Source organism: Phocoena phocoena, chromosome 8, assembly GCF_963924675.1.
Source record: "Phocoena phocoena chromosome 8, mPhoPho1.1, whole genome shotgun sequence".
Lineage (NCBI taxonomy): Eukaryota > Metazoa > Chordata > Mammalia > Artiodactyla > Phocoenidae > Phocoena > Phocoena phocoena.
The window spans coordinates 47,768,671-47,786,084 of record NC_089226.1 but is presented as its reverse complement, the minus strand read 5'-3'; positions in this window follow the sequence as shown (position 1 = coordinate 47,786,084).

The window sequence follows — 17,414 nt, the reverse complement described above, 5'->3', positions numbered from 1 at the left end:
GGCAGGTGGGGAGGCAAGTTACAGAGCAGCCTAGCCTGTGTTTACCTTTTCCTATGTATAGCCCCAAAAGGATGAGGTTTGAGAGCAACTTTTTAGACTCCTTTTATCTCCCCTCTCCATTAGTTGGAGGTAGCACTATGGTAATTGCTTTTATTCTTGTCTATGACTACAACTCTTTTGACCTAGTTTATTGTCTTCCTCTTTCCCTGACACTCTTATGTCAATAATGGGTAATTCATTATCCAGCTAAAACCTCTTTCTTGTAGGATCTGAAGGGTATATAGCGACTGTATATGTAGTCCTTACCACATACCAGGCACTGTTCTAAAGATTATTTTATTTGATCCTCCCAACAACTCTGGGAGGTGAGTATTATTACCACCTCCACCACCACCCTCCTATTCACAGATGAAGATAATGAGACACAAAAAACCCATGGTTACAAAGCTAGCAAATAGGAACGTCAGGATTCAAACCAAGCAGTCAGGCTTAAAATGCTATCTATGTTCTTAGCTACTATAATAAAGATTACCTCCAAGAACTTATAAATAGAGGAAAAGGATCAATCTCTGACCATACATTACTTTTTTAAACTAACAGAATGAACGCCATTAGCTAAGGAAACACTAAAACAATAAAAATGAATCACAAAAGAAAATACTGGCAGCCATCAACTTTCATTTTGATTGGACAGTCTTCATATAATATGATGGATATATTAAAGTACTTTAGCCTGATGCCGTTAGACATTTATCTCCTCTCAGGAGTCAGTATAATATAGTGGCCAAGACCTTAGCCTTTGGAGTTGAACTACCCAGATTTGGGATACTAGCTTTACCATATATTACCCCTATGATCGACTGCCTTATCTATCTAACTTTAACTTTCCTCCATACATATGGGACTAACAATGGTATCTACCACATAAGAATGTTGTAAGAATTATTAAAAATAATTACATATATGTTACATGGTATAATATATGGAAAGCACTTAGGATGGTGCTTGGCACATAGTAAGCACATAGTAAGGCTCATAATCTTACTCCCTCCTGCCTCTAAGAACTTCAATTTCTATCTTAAAATCATAGGGAAACAATAAGGGCTTTTAAACAAAGGAATAAGTTGATCAGGTTTTTGTTTTACAAAAACTACTCAAATGACAGAATAATTGAAATGTAGGGGGTTGTCAGACTAAGTTAATGAAACATCTTAGAGAATATTTTAAAGAAAACAAGTTATTTATTTTTCCTTCTTTCATTGAGGTATAACTGGCATACAATAGTATATTCCTTTCAGGTGTACAACATAGTGCTTCAACTTTTACATAATTTATGGAATGATCACCATGATAAGTCTAGTAACCATCTATCACCATACAAAATTATTATGATATCGTTGACTATATTACTTATGTTGTACATTACCTCTCCATGACTTACTTATTTTTATGACTGGAAGTTTGTATCTCTTAATCCCCTTCACTTATTTCATCCATTCCCCTCCCGCTTTCCCTCTGGCAACCACCAGTTTGTACTCTGTATGTATGAGTTTGTTCCTGTTTTGTTTCATTTGTTTTGTTTTTTAGATTCCACATATATGTGAGATGACACCGTATTTGTCTTTCTCTGTCTGATTTATTTCACTTAACATAACTCCCTCTAGATCCATCCAGGTTGTTACAAATGGCAAGATTTAATTTTTTTACAGCTGAGTTATATTCCACTGTGTGTATGCATGTATGGATGTGTGTATGTGTGTGTGTATACCACATCTTCTTCATTCATCTATTGATGGATACCTAGGTTGCTTCCATATCTTGGCTATTGTAAATAATGCTGCAATGAACATAGGGGCACATATATCTCTTTCAACTAGTGTTTTTGTTTTTTTCAGATAGATATCCAGAAATGAATTTGCTGGATCACATAGTAGTTTTATTTTTAATTTTTTGAGGAAACTCCATATCATTTTCTGTAGTGGCTACACCAATTAACATTCCCAACAATAGTATACCGGGGTTCATTTTTCTCCACAACTTCCCAAAGACTTGTTATTTGTTGTCATTCATTTTACTACCAGCCATTCTGACAGGTATGAAGTGATATTTCATTGTGGTATTGATTTGAATTTCCCTGATGATTAATGATGTTAGGCATCTTTTCATGTGTCTGTTGGCTGTCTGTATGTCTTCTTTGGAAAAAATATCTATTCAGGTCCTCTACTCATTTTTTAATTGAATTTGGGTGGGGGGGAGGAGGTTTTGTTTTTTTGTTTTTCTGATATTGACCTCTATGAGTTCTTTGTATATTTTGGATAGTAAAATACACCATTGGATATCCTTTATCAGATATATCATTTGTAAATATCTTTTCCAATTAGTAGGGTGTCTTTTTGTTTTGTTAATGTTTGTTTTGTTAATGTTTCATCTGCTGTGCAAAAGCTTTTTATTTGCTATAGTCCCATTTGTTTATTTTTGCTTTTGTTGCCCTTGTTTGAGGAGACAGATCCAAAAAGACATTGCTAACACCAATGTCAAGAGTTTACTGCCTATGTTTTCTTCTAGGAGCTTTATCTTTTCAGGTCTTACATTGAAGTCTTTAATCCATTTTTTTTTTTTTTTTTTTTTTTTTTTGCGGTATGCGGGCCTCTCACTGTTGTGGCCTCTCCCGTTGCAGAGCACAGGCTCCGGACGCGCAGGCTCAGCGGCCATGGCTAATGGGCCTAGCTGCTCCGTGGCATGTGGGATCTTCCCGGATTGGGGCACGAACCCATGTCCCCTGCATCGGCAGGCAGACTCTCAACCACTGCGCCACCAGGGAAGCCCCTTTAATCCATTTTGAGCTTGTTTTTGTATATGGTATTAAAAAGTGATATAGTTTCATTCTTTAGCATATATCTGACAAGTTGTCCCAACAGCATTTATTGAAGAGACTGCTTTTTCCCTATTATACAGTTGACCTTTGAACCACACAGGTTTGAACAGTGTAGCTCCGCTTAAACACACATTTTTTTCACTAAATACATACTACAGTACTGCACTATAAACAGTTGAATCTGCAGCTGCAGAACCACAGATACAGAAGGTCAACTGTAAAGTTATATTCATATTTGTGACTGCATAGAGGGTTGCTGACCCTAATCCCTACACTGTTCAAAAGTCAACTGTATACTCCTGCTTCTTTGTCATAGATTAATTGACCATATAAGTGTTGGTTTATTTCTAGGCTCACTATTCTGTTCCATTGATCTATGTGCCTGTTTTTGTGACAGTACTATACTGCTTTGATTAATACAGCTTTGTAGCATAGTTTGAAATCAGTGAGCATGATACTTCCGTATTTGTTCTTCTTTCTCAAGATTGTTTGGCTATTCAAGGTCTTTTGTGATTCCATACAAATTTTAGGATTATTTGTTCTAAATCTCTGAAAAATACCATTGGTATTTTGATAGGGATTGCATTGAATCTGTAGATTACTGTGGGTAGTATGGACATTTTAATATTAATTGTTCCAATCCATGAGCACAGTATATCTATTTATTTGTGTTGTCTTCAATTTCCTTCAACAGTATCTTACAGTTTTCAGAGTATAGGACTTTCACCTCCTTAGGTAGGTTTCTTCCTAGCTATTTTTATTCTTTCTGATGCAATTATATACAGGATTGTTTTTTTAATTTCTCTTTTTGATAGTTTATTATTAGTGTCTAGAAATGCAACAGATTGTTGTATATTAGTTTTGTATCCTGCAACTTTACTGGATTCATTTATTCTAATAGTTTTTCAGTGGAGTCTTTAGCATTTTCTATATATAATATCATGCCATCTACAAATAGTTAGTTTTAGTTCTTTCTTTCCAATTTGCATGCCTTTTATTTCTTTTTTTTCTTGCCTGCTTGCTATGGCTAGGACTTCTAATACTATGCTGAAAAAAGTGGCAAGAGTGGGCATCCTTGTCTTGTTCCTGATCTTAGAGGAAAAGCTTTCAGCTTTTCTCTGTTCAGTATGATGTTAGCTGGGTATTTGTCATATATGGCCATTATTGTTTTGAAATGCATCCCCTCTATATCCACTTTTTTGAGAGTTTTTGTCATAAATAGATGCTGGATTTTGTCAAAAGCTTTTTCTGTATCTGTTGAGACAATCATATGTTTTTATCTTTCATCTTGTTAATGTGGTATGTCATGTTGATTGATTTGCAGATACTGAAACATCCTTGCATCCCTGGGATAACTTCCACTTGATCCTGTTGTACAATCCTTTTAACTCACTGTTGAATTCATTTGCTAGTATTGTGCTGAGGATTTGTAAATCTATGTTAATCAGTGATATTGGCATGTAATTTTCTTTCCTCATGGTATCCTTGTTTGGTTTTGGTATCACAGTCATTCTGGTCTCATAGAACAAATTTGGGAGTGATCCTTCCTCTTCAATTTTTTGTAATAGTTTGAGGGGGATAGGTACTAATTTTTCTTTAAATATTTGGTAGAATTCACCTGTAAAGCTGACTAGTCCTGGACTTTTGTTAGGAGTCTTTTTTTTTAATTGAAGTATAGTTGATTTCCAGTATTATACTAGTTTCAGGTATCTAGTATAGTGATTCAGTATTTTTGCAGATTATACTGCATTACAGGTATAAGTATAGTATAATAGTAATAATTTCCTGTGTATAATAGTAATAATTTCCTGTGCCTTATAGTATATCCTTGTTGCTTATCTATTTTATACCGAGTAGTTTGTATCTATTGATATTAATCCTAAGCCCCTAATTTGTCCCTTCCCCCTTCCCTCTTCCTGTTGGTAACCATAAGTCTGTTTTCTATGTCTGTCAGTCTGTTTCTGTTTTGCGTATACATTCATTTGTATTATTTTTTAGATTTCACATATAAGTGATATCATACAGTATTGGTCTTTGTCTGACTTATTTCACCAAGCATAATATTCCCTAGGTCCATTTATGTTGCTGCAAATGGCAGAACTTCATTCCTTTTTATGGCTGAGTAACATTCCATTGTGAGCGTGTGTGTATACCATTTCTTCTTCATCTAATTGTTCATGGTGTTAGTTTTTGATTACTGATTCCATTTTACTACTAGTAATCAGTTTGTTCAGATTTAGTCTTTGAAGATTACATGTTTCTAGGAATTTATCCATATCTTCTAGCTTGTCCAATTTGTTGCTGTATAATTGTTTGTAGTAATCGCTTATGATCCTTTGTATCTCTGTGGTGTTGGTTGTAATTGCTCTTCTTTCATTTCTGATTTTATTTATTTGGGTCTGTCTATTTTTCTTGATGAGTCTGGGTAATGTTTCATCAATTTTGTTTATCTTTCCAAAGAACCAGCTTTTAATTTCATTGATCTTTTTATTATTTTCTTAGTCTCAATTCATTTATTTCCACTCATTTTTATTAGTTCCTTCCTTCTACTAACTTTAGGCTTTTATTTCTTCTTCTTTTTCTAGCTCTATTAGGTGTAAGCTTAGATTGTTTGATATTTTTCCTGTTTCTTAAGGTAGGCCTGTATCACTATAAAGTTCCCTCTTAGAACTGTTTTTGCTGAGTCCCATAGATTTGGTACATTGTGTTTGTTTTCATCTGTCTCAAGTTATTTTTTATTCCCCCGTTGATTTCTTTGTTGACCCATTCATTGTTATTTAGCTGTTCAGCCTCCTTGTTTTTGTGTTTTTTTCCCATTTTTCTTCTTGTAAATGATTTCTACTATCACATTGTTATGGTCAGAATAGATGCTTGCTATGATTTTATCTAATCTTATTAAAATTATTAAGACTTGTTTTGTGGCCTAGCATGTGATCTTGGAGAATGTTCCATGTGCACTTGAAAAGAATATGTATTATTGCATTACTGTCAATTTCTCCCTTTATGTTTGTTAATATTTGCTTTATGTATTTATATGCTCTCATGTTGGGAGCATAGATATTTACAGATCTTACATACTGTCACTGGATTGATCACTTCACCATTATGTAACACCCTTCTTTGTTACAGTTTTTATTTTAATGTTTATTTCGTCTGATATAAGTATTGCTACCCCAGCTTTGTTTTTGCTTCCATTTGCATGGAATAGTTCTTCCACCTTTCACTTTCAGTCTGTGAATGTCTTTGGATCTGAAGTGAGTCTCTTGTAGGCAGCATATTATGGATCTTGTTTTTTGTTTTGTCCATTCAGCCATCCTATGTCTTTGATGGGAACATTTAATCCATTTATATTTAAAGTAACTATTGATAGGTATGTACTTATTGCCATTTTGTTAACTGTCCTCTGGTTGTGTTTGTAGTTCTTCTCTCTCTCTTTCTTCTTTTGCTCTCTTCCCTTGTGATTTTATGACTATCTTTAGCATTATTCGATTCCTTTTTCTTTACTTTTTGTGTATCTATTACAGGTTTTTGGTTTGTGGTTTCCATGAAGTTCATATATAACAACCTACGTATACAGGCCTATTTTGACTTAATAATCAATTTAAGTTCAAATACCTTTTAAAAGCCCTACATTTTTACTCTCCCTCACTACATTTTGTTTTTGACAATATATTTTACATCTTTTTATATTGTGTATCGCTTAACAGCTCATTGTAGATAAAGATGATTGTACTATACTACTTTTGTCTTTTAACCTTCTTACTAGCTTTATAAGTGGTTGATCCACTACCTTTCTATATGTTTGCCTTTACCAGTGAGACTTTTTTCATAATTATCTTACTTGTAGTTGTGGCCTTTTCTTCTCTGCTTAGAGAAGTACCTTTAACATTTCTTATAAGGCTGGTTTAGAGTGATAAACTGCATTAGCTTTTGCTTATCTTGGAAACTCTATCTCTTCTTCAATTCTGAATGATAACCTGGCTGAGTAAAGCATTCTTGGTTGTAGGTTTTTTCCTTTCAGCACTTTGACTATATCATGCCATTCCCTTCTGGCCTGCAAAGTTTCTGCTGAAAAGTCAGTTGATGGGACTTCCCTTGTACATAACTAGTTGCTTTTTCCTTGCTGCTTTTAAGATTCACTCTTTAGGGCTTCCCTGGTGGTGCAGTGGTTGAGAGTCTGCCTGCCAATGCAGGGGATACGGGTTCATGCCCCAGTCTGGGAAGATCCCACATGCCGTGGAGCGGCTGGGCCCGTGAGCCATGGCCACTGAGCCTGCGCATCCAGAGCCTGTGCTCCGCAACGGGAGAGGCCACAGCAGTGAGAGGCCCACGTACCACAAAAAAAAAAAAAAGATTCACTCTTTAATTTTTACCATTTTAATTATAATGTGTCTCAGTATGGACCTCTTTGGGCTTTTCTTGTTTAGGACTCTGTGTTTTCTGGACCTGAGTATCTGTTTCTTTCTCCATGTTAGGAAAGTTTTCAGCTATTATTTCTTCATACAAGTTCTGCTCTGCTTTCTCTCCCTCTTCTCCTTCTGGGACCCCTATAATGCAAATGTTAGTACGCTTGCTGTTGTCCCAGAGGTCCATAAAACTGTCCTCATTTTTTAAAATTATTTTTTCTGTTCAGGCTCAGTGATTTCTAGTATTCTGTCTTCCAGATTGCTGTTCCATATTTCTATATCATCTAATCTACCACTGATTTCCTCTAGTATATTTTTTCATTTCAGTTATATATTTTTCAGCTCTGATTGGTTATTTTTTATATTTTCTAACTCTATTGAAGTTCTCACTGTGTTCATCCATTCTTCTCCCAAGTTCAATGAGCATCTTTATGATCCTTACCTTGATCTCTATTGGGTGGATTGTTTATCTTTGCTTCATTTATCTTTTTATGGGGTTTTGTCTTGTTCTTTTGTTTGGAATATATTCCTCTACCTCTTAATTTTGCTGAATTCTTTGTGTTTATTTCTATGTATTCGTTAGGTCTGTTATGTCTCCTGATTTTGGAGAAGTGGCCTTATGTAGATGTCCTATAGGGCCCAGCAGCATGCTCCCCTCTGGCCACCAGAGTCAGATGTTCCAGAGGTGTCACCTATGGGTCTGCATTCTTCCTTTTGTTGTGGTGGAGCCAAATGCTGTGGGCATGATGGTAGACGGGGCTGGCCCCTGGCTTCATGTGGTTGCTGCAGGCAAGCTGCTGGGCTGGCAGACCCCCAGCACAGCTGGCTGTGTGGCCCAGTAAGTGACTGCTGTGGGTGTACTTGTGGGCAGGGCAGGCCTCTGGCACTAACAGACAAAGGGAGGATTCCAAAAAGATGCCCACCAGTTCAGGTGTCAGCCCTGTAGAACAAGATCACAAAAATGGCTGCCACCAGCATCTCATTCCCTGGGAGGAGACCCAGCTGCCTTCTGCCTCTCCAGGAGGCTCTCTAAGATCAGTAAGTGGGTCTGACCCCAGCACCTTTCAAGCTCCTGCCTCTATGCTGGGACTCAGAACACATGAGTTTTTGCAGACCCTTAAAGAGTGAAGTCTTGGTTTCCTACAGTCCTTCAGCTCTCCTAAATGTAAGCCCCACTGGTTTTTGAAGCCATTTATTTCATGGGCTCATCTTCCCATTGTAGGACTCAGACCCCTCACCCCTCAGAGAAAAACTCCACAGTTGTGGTATCCCTTGTACATCACCACAATAAGGGTAAGAGCTCACATTTCAGACAAAGCTCTGAAACCAAAATAAATATGGCTTTATTATTTGTAGTCACCTAGTCCTGAGAATTTTGATGGACAGCCACAGCTCTTTTACCATGTTTGCCCTGTTTCTACTAGGTTTCCCATGTGGCTTTCAATCTAATTAATACCTTCTACAGGCAGACTTCACTGACTACTCCAGATCCCATATTCCCCTCTAATTTTCTATAGTCTTTAGATTCTGGGCCATTCATTTATTCACTCATTCAGACAACAAATAAATGAGCAATAACTATGCTTCTAGCACCAAATATTATTGCAATAATCAAAGCAAGAGATGATGATGTGCTAAACTAACACAGTAAAAGGAATAATAATCAGAGCCAGTATAATGTAGCATGTTCCATACACTGTCTTATAATGTTCACTATTGCTTCAAGTAATTTCTTCCCACCAGACTGTAAACTCCTAACTGGAACCAGACACTGGATTGTCAATTCTTTTAAACAGTCAGCATAGTGTGGCCCTTACTTAGGAGATATTTGATAAACAATTGTTAGCTGAATGTGCACAGATGCAACTAAAGGAGGGACTGTACTTCTCTTCATAAGGTAATAGTTGAATATTAACAACTTCTTGTTGGCTTCCTCAGTTTTAAAAAAAATGGCCTCTACGTATTTTCTCATAGCCAATCACTGTTTTTCTTTTTCTTATCTAAGTTTCTGTTTCAGAACTCACTACTCTGCACTTTATCTGAAATCTGACTAGACAAATATGGTTAGATTTGCCATTTGTTCATATAAAAATCAAAAATTTAAACAACCACCAGGAATGCAATTTCAGCAAGTTACTTAGTAAAAAGCAGATGAGACTTTGTTTTCCTTCAGACTGCAAACGTGTCGTTATCACACTAATAATTTACACAGTCTCACTGAGTTGGCTTTTAACCTGATGTCTCCATGAGTGAAATTCACTTCAGAATCTCTTTAATGAATACATCTTCAGGCTCTAGATAGTTCAGTGATGGGTGGTAATTAGCATTAGATGAACAGGAAGAATCCTCTTCACTCAACAAATGAGTTTTCACCCTATAAAATTCCACCAAGTACCCAAGGATAAGCAGATTAATTTAAACCTACTTTTCAACAAGCAATTAACAAAACAAACCAGAAGTCCTCAAATTCAAAGAAGAAAATAATTACTCTTTTTGGAGATGAGGGCAAGACTAGGAAAAAAACTTAATATATGCCCTTTTAATATTAATCTAGTCACTATAATTTGTTTAAGAAACATTTAATCACATGTCAAATGTTATGCTGAGCACTGTGGGAAAAACAAGATCAATAAGACATGGACCCTGCCCGAACGCACCTCACAATCAACTAGAGGTGACATTCACAACAAAAAATTGCTTAACATAGTTTTAATTATACTGTACTATAATTAGAGAGCTTAGACAATATTCTTCACTAATAAAGGACATGGTATGACAGAGGAAATATGAGGGAGGGAGAAGCAGGTGAACAGAAGAAGGAGAAACTCTAATGACTTCTGAACTGGGGTGGAGGTGGGAAGAGTACCATAGAGAAGTAGATTACAGGAAAGAAGGAAAAGATGCCTGCTACTCCCCCCTACACACACAGACACTTCTCTTTTTTTTCTTTTCTCTCCTATTAAGTTTACAGGCAAAACAGAAGATTTCAAACATCTAAGGAGGCAAGTACACAGACAAGGATATACCCAGTTGCCTCTGGGTCCTAGAAGGACCATAGATGATAGCCACATCTGAACTCTCAGGGAAGATGAGAGAGCCAAGGCTCCAAGCTCGCTAATTCACAGCACAGGCCAATGGGGAAGCCAACTCAAAAAGATACACCCTCTCTTAGCTTTAGATTGGATTCCACAGAAGTAGACCCTGAAAATAGAATTTATGTGAAAGTTATTTACTAGAAAGTGTGTTCCTAGAAAAACATTGTAGAGGAGTAGGAAAGCAGGACTTAAAAGGAAAGCGGCCACGCAAGGGTACAGTATTTAGCACAATCTGACAGATGGTATCTTTAGTTGAAATCCATGGAGGGGCTCTGAAAACAGTGCAAAAAAACATGTATAAAGTTCTAAGGAGACCAGAGGGCTGGAGTATTTATATAGTCACAACCTTAAGCCATTGGTTAAGAGCTGCCCCCAGTGGGAGAAAGGAGCAGAAAGAGGTATCCAGCAGCTTGAGAGCAATTCTCCAACATGAAGGCTATCGGAAATGAAATAACAATGACAAAAGCATTAACAGTATCTGCTATACTCTTTAACTATGTGAGTGGTGAGAAGGACATCCAACAGAATGGGATTTGTATAATATGAGGAATCACAGTTTCTATATTCAATTTTTCACTTAAACACACCGGTACCAGTTTTCATATATATTTTTCTGCTTATTAAACTTCTGTTTTAATAAGGGCACTGATAAAAGGGTTGAGAATCCAAACTCAGATCATATTTTAAAATGTTCCCAGGACAGTGGGGAGGTAGGAAACTATGTCAGTAAAGGCAGTTCTATTTATTCATTCATTATTCATTCATTCAGAAAATATTTATTGAATACCTACTAAGTGTCACATACCCTTCTCGAAAAGAATTGAGTCATGAACAGAACAGACAATATCCCTATCCTCTTGAACCTTACACACTATTTGTGAGACAGATAATACACATACAAAATGCATTAATATATAGCACAATATCAGGGAATAATTCCGTTTTTAAAAAACAGGGTAAAGAATTTGAGAGCGATGCTGGGGGTGCTATTTTAATAGGGTGGTCAGACAAGGCCTGTCTGACAAGTACCATTTAGTGAAGTCCCCGAGTAAAATGAGGGTCAAGTCAGAAGTACCTCTGAAGCAAAAGTCTTCCAGGCAAGGGGAATATAAAGTTAAAAATCTTGGAACCAGAAAAATACTGGCATGTTCAAGGAGCAGAAAGAAAACCAAAGTAGTTAGAAGGGAGTGAGTTAGAGGGAAAAGGGTAGGAGATGAGTTATAGGAAGCAGTGGGGTTGAAGGTAGGGGTTATTGATGTACATTATTCCATTTCATGGAATTCACAGAAGTCCCATGTTATTACTTAATGTCAAATGGAAAGTGATTATCATCAGGTGGATCAGAAAAACACCTCAGAGAAGATACGGCACTGAACTGAGATTTACCATGATAGAATTTGTATAAACAGATATGGGAAGAGCCATCACAAGACAAGAAACTATAAGAGCAGTGAGTGACATAAGAAGCATAAAAACATTTAGGGTCAAGAGGAAACAGGGTCAAATTTAGACTGGCTGGAGTGTAGAATACCATAAAAAGAATTCTGGATGCCATCCTAAAGGCCAGAGTTTCCCATTCCAATATTTCAGCATATTATAAAAACTTTATATTATCAGTATACTATTATTACAATGATCTACCATAATGATTTATATTAGTAAATGTTACAAAAGAAGGACTAATAACACATTAATTAGAAGGAAATGTTGGTTACTTAAATAAAACCACCACCATATTTTGCATATTTACTGCTTGCTAACTGTTCCTCTGTATATACTATTTGTTTTACAGATGAGGAAACTGAGGAACAAGGAAGCACAGAAAAAAAAATACTGTACCTAGTTGTCACACAGTTAATAGGTAGTAGAGCCTGGACAGTCTGGCTCAATGTTATATGTCCCCACAGCCTACACTTTTAGATGTTAAGTATACGGCCATTATTAAATGGTCGGAAATTCATAGCCAAACATACATGTATAAGGAGAGTGAACAGTCTGTAAAGATTAATGGAGAAATCTGAATTTGCTTTTGTTTGAGAAGAGATGAAAGATCTGACTGAAGACTCAAGTTAAAGGAGATCTTCAGCTCAATACACTAAGACCATGACAACAACAGATAAAAATGATCTTCAATTTAAGAATCAAAACATCCCCACCCCTGCCAGGTATGCCAGGCATGAAAAAGACATCAAAGAGGCCTGAGCAAAATCTATACATTTTTGTATAATTCTATGGAGTTTTCCAAGAGCCTTCCACCCAAATGACAACTCAACAGAGACTGGATCTTGACTCATTTAAATTTAAGCACTAGATGAATCCTATGAGAAGCAATACATGTGACTGAATAAAACCTTGTTGTTAATAAATCTGTTAAAATCATAGTCCCGGGGCTTCCTTGGTGGTGCAGTGGTTAAGAATCCACCTGCTAATGCAGGGGACACAGGTTTGAGCCCTAGTCCGGAAAGATCCCACATGCCATGGAGCAACTAAGCCTGTGCACCACAACTACTGACTCTGCACTCTAGAGCTGATGAGCCACAACTACTGAGCCCACGAGCCACGACTACTGAAGCCCGCATGCCTAGCACCCATGCTCCACAACAAGAGAAGCCACTGCAATGAGAAGCCCGCGCACCACAACAAAGAGTAGCCCCTGCTCACCGCAACTAGAGAAAGCCCTTGCGTAGCAATGAAGATCAAGCACAGCCAAAAATAAATAAGTAAATTTATGTTTTAAAAAACTTAAAGAAAAAGATCATAGTCCCAAGTCCACTAGTACAGATTTACTGAATATAAATAACATGCTAGCTGCTGTTTTGAGCTCCAGGGGTACAAGAGTGAAGAATACAGACAAAAAAGTCCTACCTTTATGAAACTAACATCCTTGTCAGGATCAGGGACAAAGGACACAGACAATAAACACATAAATAAGTTAAATACATCAGTGAGAGTTGGTGGTACATGATGAGAAGAAAAATCAAGCCAGGAAGGGATGTACGGGGTGTTGGGAGAGATTAGAAGGCTGTAGTTAGCAATTTTAAATAGGATGATGACCAGGGAAAGCCTCATTGAGAAAGGGATATTTGAGCAAAGATCTAAAGGAGGTAAGGACGTGAGCCATGCAGATAACTGAATACAAGAACAAGAGTAAGGTGGAAGTTTGCCCTGTGAATCAAGGAGCAGCACAGTCCAGTGTGTCTGGAATAGAGTGAGCAACAAAGAGAACATAAGAGATGAATTTAGAGAGATAATAGAGGCTAAACTGTACATAGGCTTTACTGACCATTATAAAATTATGGATTTTACCCTACATGAGATGGGAAGCCATCTAATAGTAATGCACTAAGAGACTTATCTATATTATTTCATTTAATCCTAAAAACTACTTGAGTTTGTTACCAGGTAGGCATTAAAATTAACCCCATTTTACAGATGAGGAGAGGCTTAAGAAAGATTAAGAAATTACCTCAACTTCTATAAAAGAGCATTACGAAAATCCAAAGGCAACTATTCTGATTCTAGAGCCCAGTCTTAATGCCCATGATTACTGCCTAAGCAAGAGCAGTAGTTGAAAAGAGTACTTCATCTTACTCTATACAACATAAACGATGCACAGAGTTCAGTCTTTTTTTTAATTTTTATTGGGGTATAATTGATTTACAATGTTGTGTTAGTTTCAGATGTACAGCAAAGTGAATCTGTTATTGAGCACTACACTTCACAAATTTGGATACATCAAGAAGAAAGAAGCTAGAATGACTAATTATCTAGAAAATATATGAGAAACAGTTGAGAGATCTAAGGATACTTCAGTTGAAGAAAATAAAGACTTGAGAGGGAAGAAATTATAGTATCTGAAGAGCTATAATGTGAAAAAGATTTATACAACCAGATGTTCTCCAGAGGGTGGAGCTTGGAGCAGGACAGATACTTCAGCTGTTCAACATGAGGAAAATTATCAGAGACCCATTCTCTCTATTTGAGCTCTTCATTTGTGCTGAAGCAGAACAAAAGACTATCCACAGGATATCATACACAGAGGATCCCTGCACTGCACAGAGGATTTAGTTTGGGATCTAATTTTTAACACAGTTTTCAAACAAGTTCAGAAAATAAGAGTTTTAGAATAAAAGTATGCACTACAGTGTGGCAACTGAAAGTGTATACTATGAAGTCTGAAAGAATTCCATTCTGCCAGTTACTAGGTACATAACCTTGAGTGAGTTAACCTCTCTGATCTATTTCCTCATCTGTAAAATGGGGATAATATTAGGACCCAACTCACAGTTGTTCTTAGGGGTAAATCACACAGTACATACATGTAAAGGGCTCAGCACAATGTCATATAAGCATTTAGTACATAGGAAGTGCTGTCATTAGTTGGGTCTTACCTTCACTACTGCTCCCTGATGACCTGGTCCATCCTCCTCAAAGCTGTAAATCTTTAATTTGCTTAGATTCATTCAAGGCTGCCACATCACTGAGGAATGCAGTCTTAACTGCTTGGTTTGACCTGATTCTCCCTGTGGAACCTTACTGTGAAGACTCCTTCCTACTCCACTACAAAGAGGCTCCTGCCAAATTGCTTCCAGTTCTAAATTGCCAAGCTGTTTCAAGCTTTGCTCACATTGCTAATTTTACCTGAAATGTATCCCCTTCTCCCAAGCTAAATAGTCACAAAGCTTGCAGATACTGTCACAGAATATACAAAATTTCAGAGATGACTAAACTGAAACTTAAAACAACTAGTGAGCATAAGAATTTAATGATTTCCAGGGCAGTGGGGTTAGGAGTCCTTGGCAAGCATGAAATTATCCAACAAATTTACAGTTTTCAGAACATCTGAAGAATGAGTGAAACCATGATGGTACTCACTAGACCCAAACTGATCTATCAATTAAATGCAATGTTCTACTGAGCAGAAAGGCAGGAAATGTGGAGACTGCTTCTCTCTGTAATCTTCTGTAAATTTCCCAGGAGTTTTAGTGAGCTATTCTCTTATTAAGCAAGCTGTTAAACAGCTAGACCAATAAAGGGGAATGGAAAGGAAGGGAGGCTTGAATAGACAAAGGAATAGTTTTAGAAAGACAAACAAGTCTCTAAAATTTACAATAAGGGTGAAGATTTCCTCTGCTTGTGGAACATTCCTATGGTTAAATATGTTGTATAACATTACTAAGTGATTTAAGCTATTTTTCTCTGCTAGATAATACACAGACATCCACCTAGCTAAAATTGTAAATTGGCACTGGCGTGTTGTAGATATTCAATATTTGCAGAATAAGTAAAATAGATCAATCTAATCCAGAGAGTTTGGTGCTAATGGTAATTGAGTTCCAAAATATTACTTTTAAGTACCTACTGTGTACCAGACACCATGCTAGGATCTAGCCATTTGGAACAATTTTTAAATGCTTTGTAATTTTAATGCTTATAAAACATGGAAATGTTCATTCATCTTCTCATATGGTTGTCAGAATATAACAATAGTAATTGAAGATAAATTCAGAGTCCCTCTTCTCATATAATGCAGGGAAATTATGGTTTGTATATTACAAGTTGACAGCAACATTTCTCATAGAGTTTGCAGGATGATTGGCTCATAGGATTAAAATGTCTAGTCCCTTCTGATCTTAAAACAAATCATGTTCCCCATTATTAATAGAAGATTTGCCAACAAGCAGATATAATTGTATTACCAATTGTTTCTGAGGACCAATAATTTATAGATGAACTAGTTACAGCAAGATTCTTTCATTTCTTCAGTAAATAAGCATCTTGGTTGAGGTCCAGCTAAGCCACTTTTTCGAAATTCTCCTTAACAGATAAATATTGTGATGAGATTCTGTTGCTGTTACTCTACTTATAGAGTTATAGTTAAAAAATTACTAACTTGTCAAATTGTGGATGTCATCTATTTAAAAGATGTTTTTAGGATGGTGCATCAGACACTCAGAATCCCAGCCATATCCCCCCAGGCCTCACCATTATGGTACAAGCCATACTTCCAAAGAACTTTAGGGCTTTTTCTGGAGCTAGCACCGCCTCTGTCACTGTGTAGGGCAGACTGGAAGTGTCAAAGAGTAAACGAACATCCCTTTCCTCTAAAGAGCAGCCCTTAACTAGCCCTTAGCAACAGAAGTTGGTATATAAATATCTTAGCACCTTTGTCACTGGAGGTGACAGAGAATAACAGGCTGGCTGACACTACACTGACTCCTGGAGTTCCCCACTGTGTGATTAAGTTACCAGCTTGACAATGCACCCTTTACTGGGTACCTACCTTCCCTGTCTTTCTTCCTCACTGCTTTTCTGGGGCTTCCTGGGATCATCTCCCAAATAAACCACTTAAATTAAATATTAACTCTTGTTTTAGTGCCTCCTCTAGGGGAACATAAACGAGACAAAATTATTAGGCCTTTCAACATTCATTATTTCACCCTATCTTTACAAATACCATTTCCATCCCTGCTTAACTTGTTTCTATTTCATCTCACTCCATAACTAAAAGCAATGACTTGTTTCTTCTTTCCAAAAAAGATAATAAATAAATGAATATTTAAAAGAAAATTATCAACAAAATTATTTACTCTAGAGTGTTATTAGGCCAAACCCAAATAAAATGAAAAGCCATAAATTTGAGTGGGGCATTAGAAACAGGAGAAATTTGGGACAGGAGTGCAACCTCAGTCAGTATGTCTTTATTACATGGATACAGCCCATTAAATGAATGTAGCATAATTTAAAAACCAATAATCTGCTATTCAACATTCAAAGTGTATTTAATATTTTACTATCATAAACAATGCTGAAATTGACATTCTTATGCATAAATAATTGCTCTTATCTCGACTGTTTTGGGAATAAATTCCTCTGGAATTTGTTGGATAAGAGAGTTAAAGTATTTTTAAGTTTTCGACATATATAACCAGAATGTTGAACTTATTTATATTACCACCAGCATGGAAATAATGTTTATGTTTTAACATATTTTCATCAATCTTGAGCCCTTTTATTTTCATAATCTTTGTAAAATAC